The sequence below is a fragment of the Protopterus annectens genome, chromosome 5.part1 (genome assembly GCF_019279795.1).
Source record: "Protopterus annectens isolate FY-2018-M chromosome 5.part1, PAN1.0, whole genome shotgun sequence".
Taxonomy (NCBI): domain Eukaryota; kingdom Metazoa; phylum Chordata; order Ceratodontiformes; family Protopteridae; genus Protopterus; species Protopterus annectens.
In genome coordinates, this window is record NC_056736.1 from 36,969,641 (window position 1) to 36,995,662 (window position 26,022).

Genomic DNA, 26,022 nt, shown 5'->3' on the forward strand with positions numbered 1-26,022 from the left:
GTTATTGAAACCCAGCCCTTTCACCTCCAAGGATATGGACATTCTATAGCCCATGACCAAAGTAATTCATTAGTGAACAGTAGAAACAAGTAGTCATTAGCATACAGTGCACTGTGCATGCATGTTTCAGTAGTGATGTGCTATTTCTTATAAGTGTTACTTCTGTATTAGATCTTCTGTATCATAATAACACCTGGATAATCATTAACAATCATTTGCTGAAGGGAATTGGGGGATCAGTAATTATCATCATGAACTATTTATTACAAGGTAGGCCATTAATACACTAGGAGGGTACTGTACAAATAAAAGCATGTATTCCAGCATGATATTTGTGCATCAAAAATGAAATCCTTTAGCAGTAGCATCATTTCCTTTACCCATGCTAACATAACATGAGCTGGTATCAAGCTTAGGAAAAGCATATATTTAAAACAGAAGTAATATGAGTACCTGTAGCACCAGTTAAAACAACCAGTTTGTGTGTGTGTCTCTATGTGTTTTTGTGTGCAAGCATAAAATCCATGGTCATTTGTGAATGTGTCTACTGGTGAAAGGAAAGTCGTAATGCTTTGGGTTGAATCTGCATTATAGTAATGACATAGTCTGACAGTTATTTAGAGTATTAAAGATATGAGCTGTAAACAAGCTGCTTCTCCATTTGCCTACTGTGTGATTCTGAACAATTAATTTAACCAAGAGTTCTGCTTGCTTGACCCTGAAAAGGGACATTTACATCTAATGAGCTTACAATGTTTGCTATTATAGAAGTATTTCTTCATTCAGTTCCTTAAAATTGGACATTAATGGTATACACAGTCAGAAGACTGTTTGCAGTTCATGGCTAATTGTGTGTGTGTGTGTGTGTGTGTGTGTGTGTGTGTGTGTGTGTGTGTGTGTGTGTGTGTGTGTGTGTGTGTGTGTGTGTGTGTGTGTATGTATATCTGTGTGTGTGCCTGTGTCTTGTGTGTGTGTGTGTGTGTGTGTGTGTGTGTGTGTGTGTGTGTGTGTGTGTGTGTGTGTGTGTGTGTGTGCCTGTATGCATACGTGTGCGTGCACCTCTGTGTCTCTGACTGTCTGTGTGTATGTACTCCTCTTTATCAGATTGTGTATGCGTGTATGGGGGGTCCTGTGTTTCTACATCCATCTTAGTTATAATATGCATCTGCTACACTGCTTCTGCCTCTGCATTTTTCCAGTTGTGTGTTTGCAAGGAAGTAATTGTTTCAGCCGTCATATTCACTGCAACAACTTGTCAACATTGCCTTAAGAAATTCTGTTACAGAAATATATCAGTAAATATGCATATCCTACTATTAAAACAAATACAAATCAATATGACAGACAACTCATTTTGTAGGCACAGCAATCCCCTCCAGTTGGTTATTACAGGAAAATAACAACCATTACAAAATAGAAAAGACCCTCATCTGGCTCATTCCTCACAACATACACTTGTGGTATGTTATTTTTCTGTTATGTGAACCATGTAGCAGTTATTTCCTTCAAAGAATGATGTCAGTTACCATTCAATGTTATTTTTAAGTAAAATGCACAGTAATAAACAATGCTCATCATATTGATCACTGCTGCAGTAGCCTTAGCTATATGGGTTGTATCCTGCCAGGGATATAATAGCTGGCCAACTTTCAAAGCTTCAGGTTACCCTGACATGCCCAAGCCATCATTCAGCTCAACTGAGCTAACTGAAAAGACTGGCTTGGTTTTTAACCCTCCAGAACTTTCCTACCAATGAAGAGTTCACTCCTCTGAGGCTTTTAAGGAACAAGTCAGCTTGTGCTGTTCCTTTGCTGTGCAGACGAGTTCCCTTTAGTGAAAAAGAAACTTCCATTTAAAAAAAATTTGTTTGATAACACTTTCCTGCTCAGGGAAGTTATTTTAAAGATATCAGTTTTTAATGGAATTCCACAAGACTGTATTATACTTTTAAAGAAGAGTGCACTTTTTTCCTGTCAGTTTAAAATTTACTTAAAGTATTTAGAAATATGTTTTTTCTGTTGGGCTGGCTAATTGTTTTAAGTGCTTTTCTGACTGTTTTTCTCTGATAATTTGACTTTTAAAGACTTCAAATTTTTACTGTCTTTTGTAGCTTATTTTCCTTGGAAAAGGTGCACCATTTTCAGTTTGATCATGGAACAAGCTCACAGTCCTATGCTTGGTCCTGCTTTCAGCCACAAAAATAAAAATTTAAGCAAACAGCCTTTGCCATCACAGCACATTAGCAATTAGCTTCAGCTGCAGGTGAGTGACTCTGCTGTGATCATTAGTTGTACCACAAAACACTCATCTTTTACCATGGATCCCTATTGTGTAGCACCTGCTGCCACTATGGACCAGGGGTTAGTCACATACTCTGTGGCTGTTGTGGGTCCATTCAGCGGACAAGGGAGAGACACTCATTAATCCTGGGAGATAGAACAGGGAAGGCTTCCCTGTTTTGTCAGAATGTTGTGCCTATCCCTGACGAAGCTGCTGCTGCCATAATACTTTTGGCCTAATTTTTTTCTGTCAAAAAGAAACAGTAAACAAAACACGTATCTACTCCTCCTGAAATTTCTTTGGATAGGAGTAATTAACCGGGTCTGCTTTAGGGTTTACCTCAGGCTATTGATCCTTCTAATAGCCTAGTTTCTGGTAAAAGAAAGAGGGATAACTCTTTTTCTATGGGATTCAAGATTCTGAATCTGGACAGGAAGATGAAGGAACGGGTACGTGTGTTTTTTTTCCTCAGATCTCTGATTCAGGCAGAAAGTAGACCTCATTTTCTCTTTTTCCTGAGACTATGCCACTGTTTTTAGTAGTTGAACACTGAGGTTTCTCATTCTCTCAGAAAATACTATGAGCTGTTATAGAATAAATTTCAAGAACTTTTACCTACTTCTCCAGTACTGTCAGCTTTGGAGGATGTGTATGTGTGTGTGTGTGTGTGTGTGTGTATGTGTGTTTGTGTGTTATGGCCTTCAATTTTCTGGATAATCATCCAGCTGCCCCTAAAAATTCAGATAGGATATATAAAGTTCCTCAGTCTTTCAGGTGTGAATACACTGTTCCAAAACCTGACTCAGCAGCTATAGCTTTAGTTAGTTCTGCTGCTGCTATTTATTAAGTTAATTCCAATCCTACTCTTTCTGATAAGGACAGGGTAATTTTTGATAATTACGGGGAAAAGTGTATGCTTCCGCAACTTTGATTTTCAGACGCTTCCATTGTCAGGCTCATGTTTTACAGTTTGTTCTGACTAATTGTTAAAGTATGAGGAATGTTTTATCTGCAGTTTCTTTGTGTGAGGAAAAGTATGTTTTAAATAATTTAGTTCCTTCTGTTGTACAAACAACTACTCATTGTTTACAGTATGTGTATGATACTTCTTCCAGAGCTATGGCCACTGGTACTGTTCTGAGGAGGTTTGTTTGACTGCATTCTCAGAACCTCCTAGATTATGTTAAAAGAAAGATTCTAAATTCTCCTTTGGATAGAGATTTAGTTTTGGCCCATCTGCTGCAGAGGTGAAGGAGAAGTGTGAAAAAAATGGATACATTGATAAAGGGAATCACTTTACGATTTGTTAGCCCTCATTTTTGAAATGTTCTAAATGATTGTCATATTTTCAGAATGTTCGAAAGGACTATCCTACCCCTCATGCAGTTATGGAAAAAATGAAATAAACAGTCTTTATAAAATGCAGGGAAACAGACATTTAAGAAGTAATCCCAGTTTGAATTCTGGAAACCCCCAAACCAAAGACAGTCCAACAAATTAGAATGACTATTTGAGGGACCATGTCTCTCCTCCAGAACTAGCAGCCTCTTTTCCTTTCTAGAAAGTCTGAATCTCCAGTTCTCTCTTTGGCAATAGAGAGTTTCAGTCAAATGGGTTCTGATCATTCATCACGGTTACATATGGCAGTAGGAAGTAACTCCTCCTTTGCAGGAGGCTGTCTTTCATCTTCCAGACCAGGCCGGGCTCTTTTATTTCTACTTCTCCTTCATCACATGCTATTTCAGGGAGTGATAGAAACAATTCTTCTTTTATTCAAGGATGTTTTTAATGCCAAAGAAAGAAAATGCATTAAGTCCAGTTCTGAATCTTTCTTTCCCAAACCTGTTTGTGATAGTGCCCAAGTTAAAAATGCTGTTGCTTATCATCACATATCTATTCATCCACACTGCAGGCATTTCATAAGACTTTGTGGGTCATGATCATGGTATTAGTTCTCTGCCTTACACTTTTTACAATGCACTGCGCTAAGTGTGTTCACAAAATGTCTAGCTCCAGTTTTAGATCATTGCAGGCTACAGGGTATCTACATTTTTCCATATTTAGATGACTTGCTTATCTTTAAAGAGTCTTTTTCAAAGTGTCAGGAATCGTTCAATTGGGTGAGAGATCTTTTACAGAAGTTGGGATTTGAAGACAGTATTAAAAAACCTTTTTTGACTCCTTCTCACAGGATCATGGGACACCTCAGTTCAAAGAGCTTTTCTTCACAGAAATAAATAGATATATTTCTAGATTTCTCTTTAAGATGTTCTACTCAGGCTATGGTCACTGTGAGGGAATACCCGAGGATTTTGGGTCTCATGGTATCTATGATTGTCAAGATACCCCTGCCAAGAGAAAGATGCAATGGTATCTGAATTCTCTTTGGCCCAGTGCTGGGGTTTGTCAGAGGGGAAATCACTTGGTGGAGACAGCAAATATCTACAAATCCAAGTATCACCTTCTTTCTGTCTGCCCTAAAGCTTTCATTCACCACTGATGCCTCAGACTTTGTTTGTATAGCAGTCTCAGGAGGGATAAAAATGCAAGGTATGTGGGGATTAAACTGATAGGTGTATGTGACACCAAGGATAGATGCAAGCAGATAAATATAAAAAAATGATTGCACAGATCAAGGCACACAAATTTCTGAATCATATTTGGTCCCTGGGACCTCTTCAAGTTGTTATGGACAGTAGCACAGTCATGTGTTACATTAACAGCAAGGTCAAACCCCCTTTGCAGGGTAGCCATGTTATCTTGGGATATAACTTCATAGCACACTCTCACGCTACAGGTATTATACATAGCAGTAAAAAGTAATATATACTTTTCTATTTTCTATATAAAAAGCCATGTAAATTATTACTGCTATGTATTAGATCTGATGAATCTCTGACAAGAACAAAAGTGCTCATCTCTGGTTTTAACTTAAATAAATAGTGAATTAAACAAGTAATACCAGCTTGGATTCAGTTTTCTTGTTTTTAATAAGAATGCAAAGTGAACTTTGACACAGATCTTACATAACACATCATGACAATATTTAATTTTAGTAATTTGTATGTAGATATCATGGCTGTACAAATAGTTTTTACTTTTTTATTTGATTTTTTATATATATATATATATATATATATATATATATATATATATATATATATATATATATATATAAATATATATATATATATATATAATGTGTGTGTGTGTGTGTGTGTGTGTGTATATATATATATATATATATATATATATATATATATATATATATATGTGTGTGTGTGTGTATGTATATATATATATATATATAATCTGTGGAACAGCTTCATAAAGTCAACTTCCTACAATACTGAATATTATAAAATCAAGAAGAAATCATCGTAACGCCATATAAGCAAAACAGCATATTAGCAAATCTTGAAAACTCGAAAACCGATTTGCGCATGCCAGACAGCATTTTTATGAATGCAGATAGTTCTGCATTCACAAGAAAAGATTTTACAACAAAACACCATCTCTGAAATCAGAGTACAGTAGGGATAAGGGTAATTTCCTGATCCTCGCTGGACTGCGATCTTCATCCCATTTGTTTTCTTTGCCATTATTTTCTTTGTCCACCTTTTTGTAGAATCTTTTCTTATGAAAGCAGCACAATCTGCATTCGTAAGAATGCTGTCTGACATCTCAAACAGTTTTTTGACTTTTCAAGATTTGCCAATATGCACAGTTTCAGTTATATGAGGTTACAATGCTTTTGTCTCAATTTTATAACGTTCAGCATTGTGGGAAGTCAACTTTATGAAGTAGATCGATATAAATATAAATATAAATATATATATATATATATATATATATATATATATATATATATATATATATATATATATATATATAAAGTGCTACTTTTGTCAACATCTGTTTAGTCAACACAATTTGGTCCTTCAGTAAAAAAAAATATATTTTTTATAATTTTATTGTCATTTTATTTATTTATTTATTTTTGCATGCGGCAAGCTTGATACTTTACCCCTTATGTAGCAGCATGCTGACATGAGGAATGTTGATCATTTGGTGTCAACATTAGTCACATTGATAAAAGTTCCATTCGATAAATGTATGTAAATATATATATGTCATATTGTAACAACACATAGCAGCCTATTCCTGGTCAGGTTGGTGGTAAGTGAAGAGACCTCAGTACCTCCAAGGGTGACTGAGGGTAGAACCAAACGTTTAAGTATAAAAATTGCCTATACAGAGGCAGAGTTCTGAGCTGAGTCTTGTGGTGGGGAGTTCTTGTCTGGGAGGAATCTACTATAATGGTGAATGCCTCTTTCTCTTACAGTCCTGGGATGTTTCCAGTTGTAATGCTATTTGGTTTCTGGTTCCTGTGGAAGTTTAATCACTAGTCATTAATGTCAGTAATAATGAAGACAAGTATCAGTTCAGTTCAGAGTGGAAGTTCCTTTGTTAGCAGACGAGTGCTGATACATGTAATAATGAAAACCAAGCAACTAAAAACACTAGAAGATCTACTTAACACAATCCCTCCAGTACAGCTGTTTTGAGTTTATACCTGTAACTATCAGTGGGTATGGCTTAAGCCTTTAAAAAATGAAGTTATCACCTTACAGTTCCAACAAATACTCATTGACAAAGGTCAACTTTCAATGCAATTGTGTTTGCCATCATGTGTACTTTAAGATAAAATATTATAATATCTTGTATGTAGCATGGTTTTGGAATTATTAATGTGAATATGAACAAGTGATATGTCATGCCTAGAGAAGGAGTAGCAGGTAACTGCAGAAATGTCCGGAGGTGCATTCAGCTGTAATTACTTAAAAAATGAAAACAAAAAGTTTACTAAGCAGTCAAAAAATCCTGCCCCTCACTCCAGATTTAATTTGGACATTTGTAATGTTAAAAAAAGGATATTTCAAAAGTAAGGTGTACGTCTGGGGATAGAGAGAGTGACAGGCTTAAGTTTAGGGTTAACATGCATTAATAAGGAGAGCAGAGGGGCTTAAATATTTCCCCTTACCTAGCCTTTTACTCTAATCTTAAGCCACAAATGCCTTCCATCTTGCAACTGCTTTCCAACTTGTAATGCCAACATTTTCAAAATTAACATCCTAAGTGTGCGTCTGTATGTGTGTGTCTGTGGACATGTACTTGTAAGTGTCTGTACAGCTACATCTCATAGATCAGTAAGAGGAACACTAGCATGGTAACCAGCAACTGTGTAGTGTTCAGTTTAGAGACATGATGATGCGCTATCAATTGGGTGTTGCTCCATTTAAGCTTTATTTGTCTGAAAATATCTGTGAATGGTCACACTATTGGGCTCTGTGGTGTCGTACACATAGCTCTGGTGTTGATATGCTTTCTGAATACCGACCATAGTTACTGCAAGATTGGTTAATAACTATGTTTTTGGAATTCTTTAATAGTAAAACTAATCAGTAAAAACAAAAATGAAAACTCCAGCAAAGCTAGAACTTCCACTGAGTGACCTCCCAAACCTCTTGTATGTAAGGCCGAAATATGCATATCCACAGCTAGTGGGGTTTGGCTTTATTGGCCTGAAATTGTCCATTAAAATGACAAAACAAGTCATGGGCATTCAGAATTTCCAGTAAGCTGAAACACCTGGTGTTCATAAGGCTCATTTGCATATATCCCATGTGCCTCTGATTCAAGAGGTTTGGGAGATCACTCAGTGGAAGTTCTAGCTTTGCTGGAGTTTTCATATTTGTTTTTACTGATTGGTTTTTCAGTGACCTTCTCACTCATTGTTTTAATAGTAAAACTAAGAAATGTATGATAATGGTGACATGTATGAGCTCTCACAAGGTAAGTCTTCTAAGTTTATAGTTGTTTGTCTTTTTTTACCAATTGTTATTAGCATGAATACTATAGAATTTGCTTAAAATTTAGAATAATATAAGGGTTATTTATAAATGCGACAGGATTTATTATACCGTATTTTGAAAATGATTAATACAGTGATTAAGAAATGTATGATAATAATGATACAGAAGGAGAATGATGCTTTTAGATACATAAGTGAGCCCAGATTTTTCCTATCCAGATATTTTAGACTCTTTGTATCATATAAATAAGTATCAATTATGGGCAAAGAGATGAAAAGTTTGGGTGAGACCTAAGCAGTGACTATTTTAAAATACATTGTAGATTTTGAAATTACCTGTCACCATGGGGGCTGTGGTGTCGCTGTCTGGTGGGGGATGATAATATGATTGAATGTTCTGAGTTACCATAGCAGCTCAGAAGTGACAGGATGTCTGTTGCACATGGAAGCAAGTTGAAACTTCAAGGGAAGCCCTTGGGTTTTGTGACAGAGATTGCTTTGATTATGTACATACATACATACAAATGTTTCAAGCACAGGCATTAATGCCCTTCTAGCTTGTCAATATACCAAAACACTTGTTCCCATAACAAATGTCCAGGCTGTTCTTAAAAATATCTAAACTAGTAGTTGTTTAATGTAATTTGGTAGTCTGTTCCATGCATCAGCTACACTGTCAGAGAACCAATTAGTACACTTCTCATTCCTATAGAATCTTCTACATAGGTTGTCTGATGATTCTCTAGTACTTTTTGATAACCACAAACATTCCCAGAGGTAGGTGTCCCTAAATGCCCTATATACCTGAATAAGATCTCCTCTTAAATATCTGTAAGAGACACTGTACAAGTTCAGATATTTTAGTCTTTCATAATAACTTAGATTATCACATCCATTGATGCCCTTGGTATATTTCCGCTGTATTTTTTCCAGTTTATTCATGCTTCTTTTTCTATACGGTTTCCATATTATTATTCCATACTCAAGTTTGGGTCTAATGTAACTAACAAACAATGACTTTGTTATGTTTGATTTCCTAGACTTTATAAATCTTTTTATCCAACCTATAGTTCTATAACTATAATTAGCCAATTGGCTGATATTATTAGAAAAACTCCTAGCTTAATCTACCCATATACCCAGGTCCTTAAATGAGTCTTCAGTTTCAATCACTGTGTACTGTATTAAATATTCACCTTTCAGTTTATGTCTCCCAAATCTCATATGCTTAGCTTTTGATTTATTTATCAACATATTATTCTCCTGTGCCCAAATGGTCAGTTTAGTCAAATTATTTTGCAGACATGCCTTATCTGTAACACTTGTAATCAGTTTACCCAATTTCAGGTCATCACACCTCAGATGAAAAAGTAAGGTCTGAAAGATAGAATCTAAACAAGTAAGGGCCTAGGACAGAGCCCTGTGGGACACCTTGACTATAACCAAGGATTTCACCTAGACAGTTGGTGTGTGATACTTGCCATGTCCTATTTGTAAGCCATGCAGCTATCCATCTTATGGACAGTACATCAATACCTAGCTGTACTAGTTTATTGATCAGTGTTTTGGTATGACCCTGTCAAATGCTGAAGTTAAATCTAAATAAATCACATCACAATTTTCATTCATAGCTGTTATTATATTGTTATAGAACATAATGTTACAGGTGGTAATAGATCTATTTTCAACATATACATGCTGATATATGGTTTCAAGTCCCAGCCTATGCAGTCCTAACAATAACTTATCCAGTATTACCTTCTCCATTATTTTTCCACAACATGAAAGTAGACTTAAGGGTCTATATGATTCTGGATTTGTCCAACTCCCCTTTCCCTTAAAGACAGATTTAATACGTGCATGTCTCCAATCTTGAGGAATATCCCCATATTTATATGACCTAGTGAATGATAGATATACTGGTAGTGTAAGTTCTTGCTGAAGTGTTCTCAGGTCATTGTTACTTATTCTGGCTCCTCCCTGCACTTTGTTTGGATCCAATTTGCACAGTTCTTTTTCAATATAATCTAATTTGATTCCAGTATCAGGGGTTACCTGGATGTCACTAGGACAAATTACCACCCCTTTTGTGGAACTAAACTGATTTGCATAAGATTTTGTAAATATATCTATAATTTATTGTGTCTGAGAATAAATTTTAGAATCTGTACACAGTTTATCAGTTTGAGTATCTTTACTCCTTCCACATCTTATGTATCTATAAAAAGGTTTCCTATTATGCTCATTATCTTTATATACATTTTCTTTACATTTTTCTTGATCTTGTCTAACACTATGCTTAATCTATTTGTCCAGCTTGTTTATTTCAATTTTCAAAGTTGTAGTTCGAACTCTTTCATTTCTTATATTTTTGTCTCTCACCTTAATCAGGTATCTTGCTCTTATGGAAATATACCCCCCTCATGTTGCATGCCTAGATCCTGATGTTAAACATTTTTTTGACTTTTTGCACCCAAACAATTTCTCTTTCAAAACTTTCCACATTCCATCTGCAGTTTTTCCACTGAACACCTCACTCCAATTAGTTTTATATAGTAACTGTTTTGCTTCCCTATAATCTGTAATTAACCTTCTGTGCATTGGCTTAGATTTCAGTTTGGCAGAATTATCGAGCAACAAATTAACCTTAATAACCCCATGATCACTGCATGTCAATGGTGGTAAAACTTGACTTGAAGTTACAGTGATTTCTTTGGGAATACAAACAATATCTAGTATATTCTGTCCCCTGGTAGTTTTTTTTTTTTACAGTCTGAAACATTTGTTGTTCCTGAATATACTCTGTGAATAATTTCTTTACTAACATTGTTGAACCAATATTATTCCAGTTTGTTTCTGGTAAATTTAAGTCCCCAGCTAATATTATTCTTCCCGCCTGTGTTTCATGTAAGAAATGTATGAATTACTCTAAGTCATCTGCACTTGACTTTGGTGAGCTACATACTCCATCAATTGTTATATGTTCCAAGGTTGTCTTTATTGTCACAGTTACACAGTCTGTAGTATTGGTGTTATCAGTGAACATGTAATAATCACAGGTCTCATAGCTATCTTTAATCCCTATTGTAACACCTCCACCTGATTTTTTTTTTTGTTAGAATGTCTGTTACAGTAAAAACATTTATACCCTGACAGAATTGGTTTCCACTGTTCTTTAACCATGTTTCACAAACAATAACAACATCTATCTTCAGATTCTAATGCAGTCATTTCTGCTCTATCAGTTGTTATGAAGGATAGATCTTCATCACTATTTGTCTTATTAATTCCACTGTTTTCATTGTGTATTAAATTCTCATCCAGCTGGCATTGTAAATCCACAGCTTGAGCCATGTAGTTAATATCTGTCTTTCTCTTCCTTTTTCTTACAGTAATGTTCTTCAATCCTTCCATGTTCAGTTTTGATTTCTTCCTTTTCACCTGCCCTTGCCTCTTTTTTCTACGTTTTCCATTGGAAAGGTGATGCCTTTTTCTGTAGATTGAGGGTTTTCTGATAGACAGATATCTTCATTCCCTGTCTCCAGTGTGTTACATAACAAAGCAGAATCCTTTTTAATATGTATTCTCTTTCCTTTACAGTCATTGGTCAGTTTCTTTTTCTTCCTTGGTATTTGTTGAGAACTTCTTCCTTTCTTTCTTTTTTTGTTTCCTTCTAAACAAATCGGATCCTCAGATAGCTGAGTACCCGCATCCACAATTCCATAGTTCTCAGGGGCCTCATCATGTTTCATAAGAGTTCAATGTTTTTTTGCAGAAAATAGATGCATCATTTCCTAAATCTGTTCTATTTGTTCTATGCATAACAATGTTTAGTTCATCAGTCCATTCATTAATATATGATACAACAGTCCTCCAAGCCATGCCAATTGCACATGTGCAATCATCAAGTCGAGATTTGCTTCTAACAATGGTAAGCAAATCATCCAACTTTTGACATGAAGAATGAAGATCACCAGTGTTATCAGCTGTTACCTTTAAATATGCATAGCATTTATTACACTGTACAAGATACTTGCGCATTAGCAAATCGTTAATTGCATACTCATTTAAGGAATCCATATTCAGCTTTAAATGAATAAAATATTGCAAAGGAAATAAAATTACACAAAGTCACTAGCAAAGAATTCCGAGGAACTTAAATCAACTTCTATGACAAAAATGATACCAGCAATATCCAACTAAATAATAAAATACAATAAAGTTGTTCTGACCATAATAGTTCTACCAGCCAGACAGAAGTTGGAATTTCTTTACATCGCACCTTTTTTAACAGTAAAAATAAATAAAACTTCTCTTACCAGTCAACTCCACAACAAATCACAAGCCAAGAGAGAGTGTTTACATATGCTCAGATGTATGTTGCCAACTTGCCTTTTGAGATTTGCTGTGATGTTAATATAGCAAGATGTTTCTAGTTTGCATAATTATTGACATTGAAACACACTAATATCTTGAAAATATGTATGCAGATGTTAAGAGTTTCTTTTTATATAAATACATATACATAAGGCATTCTCAAAAGAAATTTGGAATTAAACCCATTGCTAAGGAAGATTAGTATGATTGTATGAAATGAGCTGACTTGGTTGCACAGAACTGGCATAAGGGTAAATAACTATTATAATAGATTAGGGGATCTGATTGTGTCCACTAATAGGTTCATAGGTTCATAGGTTCATAGGTTGGTACTAGGCTATCAGCCCTAGGGCCTATACAAGCCTAGCCATAACAATTCCCTGGCTATTTCTTCCCACATTATTTACTTTCCTGGACCCCTGTCTAGCAGGGCGACTGACGTGATCCCTGGGGTGAATTTCCTTTCTCCCATCCAGTCGTTAAGGTTCCTTTTGAAGAGGTCCAAAGAGGCACTCTGCTTGATATGTATGGGCAATCTATTCCAGAGTCTGGGGAGTCTCTGGGTCAGGAACCTATCCCTCCAGCATGTTTTGTTTATTGTGATGACAAGGTTTAGATCCCTGGAGCGTGTAGCTCTGACGGATTGGGATTTCTTTAAGTGTAGCATGTCCAACAGCTCTGGGTTTGACATGGCCTTGTATGTTAAGCAGAGATCGCCTCTGAGTAGACGATATGCAACAGAGTATAGCTGGAGTTTTTTAAGGTGGTCAGCGTAGGGCATCTGCTTTAGGCCTGTGATTCTTTTAGTGAGGTATTTCTGAGGCCTTTCCAGTTGTTGCAGATGTCTTGAGAGGTACATACCAAATGGGGCGTTGTATTCTATAATGGGTCTAATGAGGGATGAGTACAGTGGGACAATGACCTCCTTTTTTCTGGATGAAAAGCCCTTCGTGATGAGGTGTGCCACATAGAAGGATTTCCTGACTGTTGTGGCGATGTGGTTATCAGTTAGAGTTAGATCTGATTGGGAGTGGTTTATGTGGCTTTTTTCATAATGTACAAGGCATGGGGGTGAGACTGTTTAATTTTAGAGTAATTATCTACCTGTAGTGTCACAGTCCAAGTCTCAAAACTCACTGAACTTTTTTATACATTTGTTAACCAGGTAAACATATTGTAGCAGTGGTGGTATAGTGGTGAGCATAGCCGTCTTCCAAGCAGTTGACCCAGGTTCGATTCCTGGCCAGTGCAAGAAATCTGTATGTATGACCCTTTTCAGAGACAACCTCAGAACACTGTTGTTTTTTGTCTTTCGGCTTTTCACGGTAAGGGGGTCATCACAGCGGAACTCCTGTCCGCTAATGATTGGCAGTAGATTTTTACGAAATGCCGAGGTGCCAGCTCGATGCCCAACCTTCAACGAAGGCACGCCCATATGTCTTTCAAATGCGACTCAACCGTGGGGAGGACATGCAGACTCCACACAGAAGGTACTCCCAAGCCCAGCCAAGAATCGAATGGGAGAACCTCTTGCTGTGAGGTAACAATGCTACAGCCGTACCACTGTGGTATAACCTCAGAACAATGTATGGTTAAATAATTTGAGTTTCACAACTGATATATGGAGGTCGAGATAATAAAACCATTTACCCTGAGCTACAGAAAAGAGCTCAGTAACATTTCAGAACTTTAATGTTCTGTACTAACTGACAGACCATTGTGGGAGGAAAGGAGAGTAATAAATAATTTCTAATTTATGTACCTACAGTTATCAATCTGCAGAAATGCAGTCAAGCTAATTGCTATCAAATAGTTATACATAATTGATTCTTTTAATTTCTGTGGTATCACCTATCCCATCCCATTTATATGCTTACTTAGATATTTCAACTATAAATTTTGTAAGAGATAGACCAGACAGAGGTAATTTGATCACTAGCTTTTTAGTGAAATCTGGATCACAGAAATACCATTATTTTTGGCCTGTAGATAAAACTGATAGGTTCCTTTTCATGGCAGTCATGATCAGGCTTTTTAGGGGAGGATCAAAAGTTCTAAATACATTAGAGATAATTACAAAGGAAGTGTATATGCTAATGATATATGAGGAAGCACTATGATGACATTGTTTGGTAATATATGAGTCTCATCTAATAGATCTCTGTACCTGGCAAAAGTGAGCAGATTATTAGATAATCCAAAGGGAATGCTGACTAATACAAGGGAAATCATATTTTGGCATAATGTTAATTATGGTGAAATATGCATGGGCTGAGGGTATCTTATGCATCACTGATAAGAATAATATTTCTAGGTCACATTTAACAATACGTTTTTTTTTTCTAAATTTAGGAATGACAATGATGCACCAGTCACAAAGTTATTTGACCTAAAGTTTGACTAAGCTATTGAGTGTCATATTGCACACTTACTTTCTGTTATAAAAATAAAAAAATAGTGCAGAAAGTGTATGCCTTTTTCAAGATACTTCTTATAATTTCAAACCATCTAGCAGTACTCAGCATTCAACTTGATTGAAATAACTGAATTTTTAAAAATTGAGAACTTTCACTGTTGCAAAGCAATCTGTTCTGCTTGTTCTGTTTTTCCCCCCAAGCAGTGTTAAAATAACTGGTTTCCTTGCTGTTCAAAACATTATTTAGCATCTCCTTGCAGTGTTACTGTTGTTTAAATATTTTTTTAGTGCCTCACTGCTATTTTCTGCTGTTTTAAGCATTGTCTAGTGTTTCCCACTGAAACTAGGGTAGTTAGTAGCTGTAGCATAGTCCAGATGCAGGTTTGCTGCATCTGAGTCTGTTTGTAGTGGCACACAGAGCAGTTTGTTCTGAACACATTTTCCAGGCCATCTTTGATTGGAAAGGGCCCTTTTGCACACCAGTGAGAGAAGTGCGCTGATTGGAACCTGTCTGGTGAAGAAGGGTGGTTGGTCTAGGGCTTGGAGTCATACCAACCAGGAAAAGAAAAGAAAGAAAATAAACAAAAACCTCACAAAACAGACAAAGAAGGAGACAATAGCTATGTAGGACCAGAAAATTGTAACAAAAACATGATCTTCAGGCCAAAAAAAGGACTAAGAAAAAACCCTTAACAGCAAGCATAACAAGTCCTACAAGGCTGAGAATGAGAAAGAAAACAGTAAAGATGGCTTGGCAAAAAGTCAGACAAAAGGAAGAAAATAAAAAAGAAACAATACACCAAACAGTGCTACAGGACATAAAAATTGAACAAAGAACAAAATCTTACTAATATCCAACCACACGCCCCAAAGAAACCAAATGGATAAAATTAAGAAATGAGCACTAAATCAAATGCAAATAGTCCTGTAATATTGTGAAAAGATAACAAAACAGAGAAAGGCAGCAAGGAGGGTAAAACGATGGGGAAGCCCACAATAAAAAGGAGTGCAATAGCTAGTGAAATATACTCCATAAAGCAAAACAGGAGAGAGCTACATCTAAAATACAAAAAGCAGTGATAAAACCACCACTGCAATACTTTCTTCATAAAAGGTAAATGTCCTGTTGTGCAAATAAGAAGAGACAAGCACAGGTAGGCAAATTACTCAGCCCCCCTCCCTTTATGCCATAACCACATTTGCAACTGCTGCAGTAAATCAGGGTCTGAAACTATCTTCCCAGCAAGTACCTTGCTACAATAGGAAGCCCAAAGAAGACATAAAGCTGACACCAACATGAAATTTGCCCTAGCAACAGCTGGTATCCAGGCACAACCATAGCCCCCAAATAAACCTTTCTCAGTAGTGAGAGGAAACACATGTGGCACTGAATAACGACACTGTACACCCTCCCCCCCCCAAAAAAAAAACAGTCACCCTGGGACAATGAAGAAAAACATGTTCTGCTATCTCTAAATCCTAACCCCCATCATGTGGACATGATTGCAACCCCACAGGGTGAAAAACATAAGAAGATCTAGCAGACAGCTTATCAAGAGAGCAACACCACAAAAAGTCATGCCAATGAGGAAACAAAGCATAACACTGCCTATGCTGACTCAAACCTAACAATCTCCCAGCGGAATAATGTTGATACCCATTAATGGTGTAGAAATGGGCCAAAAGAGAAGAATACCATTCTATCATCGAGGAAGGGAGGGAGTCTAAAGACATGTGCCAAGTAAGCAGCAAAGGCTGGATTTCCCCCAGCTCCAATGAAAGGATCCTCCATGCAAGCATCCCAGCCAGACAAGTCTGCCAAAATTGACCAGACAATTATGGGAGCAAGCCATCAAGCAAAGAAAGATCTGCAGCTTGTAAATGCTGCAATACAGGAAAAAGAAACAAAATTTACAAAAAAAGGACAGGGTGCAGTAAACTAACACCGCCAGAAACAGGAGTAGAATACAAAATACACATTTTAGCAGGTGTAAAGGAATTGCCCCCCAAAAATGAAAGACCTCAGATAAAAGGCAGGTGGACCAGGCATGTGGAAATAAACAGAAAAAAAAAACTTTAAAGTGCCCAAAAAAGCACCATTTAACAAATACACCTTTTTCCAGTAAGACAAAGGAAAAAAACATCAGAAAGCCAAGTGTTGAACAGCTTTACCAAGAAGGGCTTCACAAGACTCAGAGACATAAGGAGAACCAAAAGGCACACCTAAGATAGAGATACCAGTGCTAGTAAAAGAAATACTCCCAACACAGGGCACTGCACCAAAACCACAGGATATGACAAAATTAAGAGAAAGGGCCACTAAAGAAAAAAACAAAAGAAAAATACTTCAAAGGAAGCAATAGTAACATTGTTTGCATAGGACAGATAATGAGGCACCAAAACTCCTGAGAATAAAAAAAGATAAAAAAGGAGACAAGGAAAAGTGTCCCCTCACCTTAAAACACACAGCAACCACCATCAGAGTAAAAAGATAACTGCTCAAGAGACAACCTTAACTCATACCATTCTTCATGGCAACTTGAGCTCCCAACCAGCCATTAACCAGAGGAACAATAACAGAAGCTGAATAAATGGAAGCAATACATTGAAGAAAATGAGAACCAAATCCGTAAGCCTTTAAGATGGCAAACAAGGCTGAATAACTAACATTGACAAACACTTTTGTCAGGTCACAAGAGAGCAGCAGAGCAGAATCAAAAGCATGAACAAAGGAGGTAAGAGACTTCAACAAAAGCAACAAATCTTGCATAGGCCTACAAAATACCATAGACACCAGGGTCCAACAAATATTGCATCTTTGACTGAACATGTAATTGCAAAATCTAACAAAACAACTTAAAATCGGCATTGCAAAGAAAAAATTGAATGCCAGTTAGACAAGACCCTGCAGTCACCCTTTTTCCAAAGGAATTTAATGGACTGAAACAACATTAGAAAACCACTCACTAAATAATTGCACCAGTACAGACAACTGAGGATCAGAGAAAAAGTGGTAAAAATGGTAAGAAAGACCATCCAACCCTGGGACAGTATCAACCTTGTAAGAAGCAATAGCCCTTTAAATGTCAAACAAAGTAATAGGGGCATCAACAGCCACCCTAAAAAAAGTAGGAATCACTGGTATATGCCAAGATTCCACAGAAAGAGGTTTACCACCAAAGTGGACAAATAAGAATTAACTTCCTGCAGAATACCCTCCTTAGTGGTAACAACATCACCTGAAGAGGACAAAAAACTGTCATTAAAGGTCTCCTTCCTAAGAGTACATTTACCAACATAAGGGAGAAACTCTTTACCCCTCCCTTTTAAAGAATGGGCTAAGTTCCAAAGAACCACTCTCACCCTAGCAAGGTTATGCAAATGCAACTCATGGAGGTCAACAGAGTTCTGAGGAAGTTTTATGATGAAAGCGCTTGACTGCTTTTCTCTGTTTAAGGATTCACTTTTGATGGTACATTTGCTGATATTGTTCGTGTAAAGGACTGTTTCTCTTTGTTTTTGCACTGTTTAAGGATTTACTCTTGATTGTACATCTGCTGACATCATTCGTGTAAAGATTAAAGCCTAGGTTTATAACCTTGTCCCAGGTTTTTGGCTAATGTGAGTGGTTGTTCTGACATTATTGGTGACTTTTTGCCACTCATATACACCATTTTTCGATTCTTTAGAGTCTCCTTGCTGTGCTTCTGCTGTCTAAAACATTTTTTAGTGTCTTGCTGCAATTTTTTGGCTGTGTTAAGCATTCTGTAGTGTTTCCTGCTGAAACTACGGTAGCTAGTACCTGTAGCATAGTCCAGATACAGGTTTGCTGCATCTGGGTCAGACTGTAGTGGTTATTTGTTCTGAGAACATTTTCCAGTCCATCTTTGGTTGGAAAGGGCCCTTCTACAGTCTAGTCAGAGAAGTGTGCTGAGTTAAACCTGTCTGATGAAGGGTGGTTGGTCTAGGGTTTAGAGTAAGCAGCCTCATTGGTCCTTTTGAACATTTTCATGTTTTTCAAGTTTTTTTTATCTTCTGGTATTTAAGCCCTGTGTTTGAGCAGGTTTCTGCTTGTTTGCTCTTTGTGCAGCACAATTCACTGCTACACACTTGTGCTCCATAGCCAGATAGATAAATGCAACCATTTTTCCCTTAGATACAGCTGTAGCACATTAGTGTAGTCCTCATCCTTAGAACTTTTCCAGTCAAATAAATACTGCTTGTGAGCCGTGACCTATTAAACCACCAGCAAAAAAAAAAAAAAAAAACAGCAGAAATATCCATCTACTGAGCAACTCCCTGTTCTGTCCTGAAAAGCTGCCCCTTTATGATAACAATTCTTCAACCTAGCCTTATGGACAGTTGGACTACCCTTGTTTCTCCTGCCAACATTGCTGACTTGGGTCTCCTGAGGCAGTGTAACAATTGCCTGATGTATACTGACAACCATCTACTAATAACTCACTCTAGTACAGAGTGCAAGAGATGTATCTACATCAAGAATCTTGAATCCCTGCTCTCTCACACTTGAAACAGTAACATTGAAGAGGTCGTCAACCCATCCACCATTACTCATGCACACAGTACCTCTACTTGTACACATAATAAGCATTGAACACAAAAATCAACATAGGCAGAGGTTCTCTCAAAAAGCTTGCTGAAAAGCCAGAGGCCTGCAGAACGCAAGACAGTGCAACTAATACAGTTGCCACAGCACCCATGACACATAGTAACACCAGTGTCTCACCTACCAAGCCCTTAAATTGCAACACTCAAAACACACATTTTTGTGTTATTGGGGACTCCATAGTGACATACACGGATGTCCACTCACCAGGTTGGATAAGGAGAAAGTCACGGTCAGCTGCCTGTCTGGTGCCAGGATTCATCAAATCACACATGCACTCAGGTGTCTCAACAACAAGTACCATTATGACTCTGACATAGTTCATATTGGAATGAACAACCTAAAGTGTACCTTACTGGACTATAGGAAGAGAGACATGATTGAGCTCTCTGAGAATGAGTACCAGCAGGTATGTCCCTAGCCTTGAGCAGCATACTACCTTTGCCTAGAATGATGCAACAGTATAAACAAAAAATGATTTGAATAATTGGCTTAGTTTTTGGTGTCATGCAAAGGAGATCGAGATTCTGTCAGCGTAGGAAGACATGGTCAACAAACCTCTCTGCTTTGCCACAGATGGTTTGCACCTAGCACCACTAGGCTTTCGCTGCTGACAATGGCTCTTGCCTCCCCCATAGTGCCTTTTTTTAGGCAAGGTCTTGAAAACAAACTTACCGATGTGAAAATTGCCAATCATAACAAAATAAGGGTCATGTTGCTAAATGCTAGGAGCTTAAACCAAAAACTGCACACCCTGGAAGCACTTCTATCACTAGAAGATGCAGATGTCTGTGCACTCACATAAGACTGGTTAAAGGCCTCAGGGAGTACCCCAGCCTTGCAATGCTACAATGCCTTCCACACCTTTAGCCAACAAAATGAACATGTAAGAACCAAAGGAGGCAGTGTTTCTATCTATATTAGAGATAATATCACCTCCCATCTAGTTAGACTAGACAATTCCATGGAGTTACACCAAGGTCAGGTTACTGTGGGTAAGATCCCCATTAAAGTCATAGCCAGTTATAGATCCCCCTCCATGGGTCATGATGCCCACAAAGCTTAATTGACCAAACTGGAGTCAATCCAAATATTCCCAAGTACACTGGTTATGGGGTATTTCAATTGTTCCATCATCAATTGGGAAACCTTCACTAGCTATAACTCAGTAGTGCAAATGTTTCTTGACTTTGTTAACCCAAATGCTTTGGAGCAAATTGTTCATACCCTGAAAAAAGGAACAAACATACTAGATGTGGTCCTCACTAACATGACAAACAGATGCACAGCCTCAACTGTCGGACCCTTGTTAGTTAAATCTGACCACAAATCAGTCACCTTCGAGCTGGCGCTAACACCAGAACTCACAAAGGGCAAATTTAGACTAAAAAACTTTACCAAGGCAAACCATACCCTCCTAGATGAAGGCATAAATGCATTCCAAGCCTCACTCCCAGCTAGAAGTGGTAACTACACTGAAACTTACACTAAAGCCTTGTACAATCACTTAAATAAGTGTACAGACTCGGCTATACCAGAAAGAATCAAAGCCAGAGCCCCACGTAAAAACAACCCATGGTGGACATCCAGCATCAAAAAACATTGCAAAAAATGCAAAACTTTGCTGTAGAAGAAGACAAAGGCGAGGCCCCAACAATGGAAAAGTACCCTCCTCAGCCGCAACAGGCAAATAAGACAGGATGTTAAATCATCTAAGGGCATCTTTGAGAAAACTTAGCAAGCACAGTTAAGAATAACCATAAGGCCTTTTGCAGCTATGTACATAGCCTAAAAGGTAGGACCCAAGCATGTGCAGGACTAGTGACTAATGGTATCAAACACACTGACCCAAAGAGATAGCATACCTGCTAGTGGATAGGTTTGGTTAAAATTTCACTCCCTTATCCCCTCCAAACTTATCTCAAATCTTGCCCAATACTTACCCCACATCCTACATATCTGAAAAGCAGGTCATTAAAGCCTTGTCCAGAGCAAAACGCATAGCCTCTATGGCACCAGATGGCATCCCAGGTTGTCTTCTAAACAGGTGGAAACATGAACTGCCATTGCCATTAATTATCCTTTTCAATCAGTGCCTAACCACGGGCTTTGTTCCTACAGAATGGAGAACAGCAACAGTAATTCCCCTCCACAAAGGTGGCCTGGCAACAGACCTGGGGAATTACAGACCCATAAGCCTGACCTGCCTCATCTGCAAGGCCAAGGAATGTATCATTATGGACCTCATAAATAAATACATAGGTGACCCCCAAACCCTGGATCCAATTGAAATCAGCTTCGTCATGGGCAAATCCTGCCTGTTGAATCGGGTGGATTTCTTTGAAAATGTGACCATGGTCTTTGACAAGGGCAAATCTGTGCATACAGCATATATAGACTTGGCAAAAGCTTTTGACGCAATCGCGCACTCAGGCATTACCGATAAACATAGCAAACTGAATGTAAACCCCTTTGTTGTAAGAAGGGTTGTCACCTGGCTCACAAACCACACACAAACACACACTATCAAAGTGGGTGACTCCACATCAACCAGCAGACCTGTCTCCAGTAGGGGCCACAAGGGTCATTGCTGGGCCTCCTACTGTTTGGTGTGCACTTCTCAGAAATTCAGGCCAAAACTAAGGGGTTGCAAGTGACCAAGTTTGTGTGCGACTGCAAGCTAGGTTAAATTATTGAATCCCCAAATGATGTCAGGAGGGTCTTATGCAGACCAACGATGGGAGTCTTAGTCAAGGACTTGAAATGAATGCAAAGAAATGCATCATCATTCCCTTCAGCAAAAACAATGTCCCTTCACACTACCAAATCAAAAGCAATACCCTAAGTCCCTATGAAGTGGTAAGGGATCTAGGATTACAAGTTGACTGCAAATTTAACTTTGACCACAATTTATCTAATGTAGAAAGGAAGTCTTTCTAAGTAGCACACTTGATTATTAAAGGCATTGCCTTGAGAGCAAAGGAGGTTATAACTCCTCTATACTCAGCAGCACTCAGGCCCATAATTGCATATAACACCCATTCAGCATGTATAGTAAAAAGCACCTGCAGCAATTTCTAAGAAAGAAGATCAAGGGACTCCAGCATGTGCTTTACATAGACCATCTAAAGGCCCTGTCACTCTACTCTGTATCATGCAGACTTCTTAGGGGAGACTTATGTCAGGCTTACAGAGCAATCTCAGACTCAAACCTTATGAAATTGCTTGCCATCTGTAAATCAAATGGAAATAGAGCTACAGATTCCAGGGACTTAAACATGGCCTGCAACTTAAATAGGACATGATGGAGGGACAGATTTTTCTCCCAGTGATTGCCACATCTTTGGAATAGGCTACCAATTCATGTGAAACAGATCACCTCTATGACACTGTTCAAAAGGAACCTGTATGAGTGGATGGGACATCATAAATTCACACTGGGGATAGTGCCCACAACCTTCCTGGACATGGGCAGTCATTACTCCAAGCAATCCTGGGTATTGACTAGCGTATCTACGGTATTATATTTGGATGAAACTACTAGGCTTGAAATAACCTCCACGTCAATAGCCTAGTAAATTCCTATGAGCCTATGATCTTAAATAAGCAGAACATATGAAGTTTGTTAAGCAATATCACAACACTTCTGAAACTAGCTTTGTAAGTGACTGGGTTGCATTTTATACTTTTACCTTGTGTTGCCTCTAATTTTTGAAAACACAGATGTTAGCAAATAATCATTGTCATTCTTTCTAATGTAGCATGAATGAATTTAGTCAGACTTAACACATTTATGAAAGCAAAGGTGACCTTGAATCAGTTTATGTATATGTGGATATGCATGCTGCCACCTGAAATGAGTTTTCTTTTTTTGATTCTGCAGAATAACAGATTTCCTTTGCTAAGACGTTATTATCTATCCAACAGTCTCCATGCTGCTTGTTGTACTGGTAGAGAGATGTAGCCTTGCAAACTATGATCAGTCACATCTACGACCTGGTATTCATTCCTTTTTGAACATATTTACAAACGTGAGTCATAAAAAATAAAGGAAATGAGCCACTGAAAGGAAAACATCAGTCTTTGGGTCATTCATCGACTCACTCATTACCTTTTTTGGCTACACACAGTGACTGTGTTTTCCATTGACAAGAAAAAATTGCAAAGGATTTTTGACATATGTAATGCTTTCATCTTTTTCTAAAAGCAGTTGATCCTATCTCTTGTTCTGCTATTATGCTGATTATGTTTAGTCAGTTTTGAGGTAGTCTAGTAAGTGAATGTATGATGGGATGTCTAAAACTGATGTAATTATAGCCAAACATTAATGAATGAGTATGTGTGTATGTATGTATAGCTATATATATCTATATATATATATATATATATATATATATATATATATATATATATATATATATATGTGTGTGTGTGTGTGTGTGTGTGTGTGTGTGTGTGTTTGTGTCTATATACAATGCATATGGGGGTTGGTGTAATGTTTAAGGTATTTACCTCACATTTGCAAGGTACAGGGTTTGATTCTTACATTTGAAAGGGGAATTGGCAAGACTTAAAATGACCTGCAAGGGCAGTTAGCTTATTACTTGCCTATAGATATATATGCATGCAGCTAATTGGGATATTTCCAAGGTTGTGGAATAGTCTAAATGGAGTAAATGGATGTTTAAAAGTCAAATGGATTAATTTTTGTAATATTTTGCATAATGTTTTGCATCAGCATCTTTTATTTAACTATGTTTCAATACAAAGTTAAACCTTTTCACTGAATGTGAGATTCAGAACCTCATCTTAAATAAAGTTAGCAACGGATTTGTAAATGAAAATTAAATATCACTCAAAGCATAATCTTCAGGATGTCTGTGAGCTTAGAGCTGTTATTCTAAGTGGCTTTGTTATCAGTACTGTGTCCAGGCCGTATGTTATCTGCAAATTCCTCTTTGTAATTCAGTGGGTAGGTGAATGCACAGAGTTGCATGAAAATGCTGAAGTACATGAATACAAGGCTGAAATATATAACTTGCTGTCAAACTGCACACTGACCTAAACATAATGTGAACCAATGTAGTGCAATGCACATTTATGAGCAGATTAAGGCACGCGGCCTTATCAGTTAAATCCAAAGAGATGCAGTATGGCAAGTAACATCCAAGCATGTACTGAAAGAAAGGAAGTAGGCCATATTTTTGTAAATTTCACATAGAGGAACTTCTGAGAGGTAAGAGGGCTATTTTAAGCACTGGTTTACCAGTGTTACATTTAGATTGTCTTAGAATTATCCTAACTCTGATGCAGCAGTTAACTATTAAGTAATAAAAACATGTTATTTATTTTGCTCCTGTCTCATTTTAACATGTACTGGATACAGACAAAATATGATAAGAAAGTTATTCCCCTTTTCAGAAAAGAGTAAGTTTAAACAGAAAAGTAAAATCGTACAGTTTGGGAAGTATTTATTTTCTTTTCAGTGCTAAAACATTGTTTATATTCAGAACAGTACGTTTTATTCAATGTTGCCATTTACAAAATACCATATCTACATCTGAAACTATGACTCATGCTCTTATTATCATAGTCATTAAACACCTGAATTAAGTAGACTGTTACTGAGTCCATTAGTTATCAATGATGTATTTTATTCAGTGTTTCATCCACTGTTATGGCTCAGTTGTATATGACAACATGTATTTAAGAAGCTAACAATTTAGATGTCTATCATAAAACATGCTCCTGTAAATAAAATAATTTAATGTCACCAATGGAAAGAGAGTGCAGTATATGCTTTCAGAGTGTCTGGAAAATTATATATGAGGATGACATATTTAAATGCTTCTTTAAGTTTGTCATAATGCTCTTTCTACAGCCTTCCCAGTAAAATCATTGACATCCTTGCTGAAGAACTTTTATAAATGAAATGGGTACTCTCTTCCACAAAGGATGTATTCATTAAACTGGTAAACAATTTCTGAATGAAAAACGAGGAATGTTTCATTTACAAAAATATTTCCATTTTACTTTTGAATCTATTCATTTATATTGACCAACTAACTCTTTTGTACAAGAACATAATTTAAATTGTAGCTCAATGCACTTATATAAACAATGCTACACAGTGGAGTGGATGTACTTCTGGATAAGCAAAGACACAGAGGAGCTACAAGGCATAAACAATTGTGACAACATGAATGTCTGCTTTGGAGTTAATTCTCTGCAAGACATATGCACGTAAACACTTGAGCATATTAGTACTAATAAGAAAAGGCAACTTTTATATTAAAAAAATACATTAATAAATTAATAACATGGCATCAGATTAGTTTCTCTATTAGCTATTGAAAAAAAAGAACAGTTATTATTTTCCTGTGAAGTAAAACAATAGTGCAGTGATTTCATGTTTAGTCTACTCTAAATGAAAACAATCCTATTTGG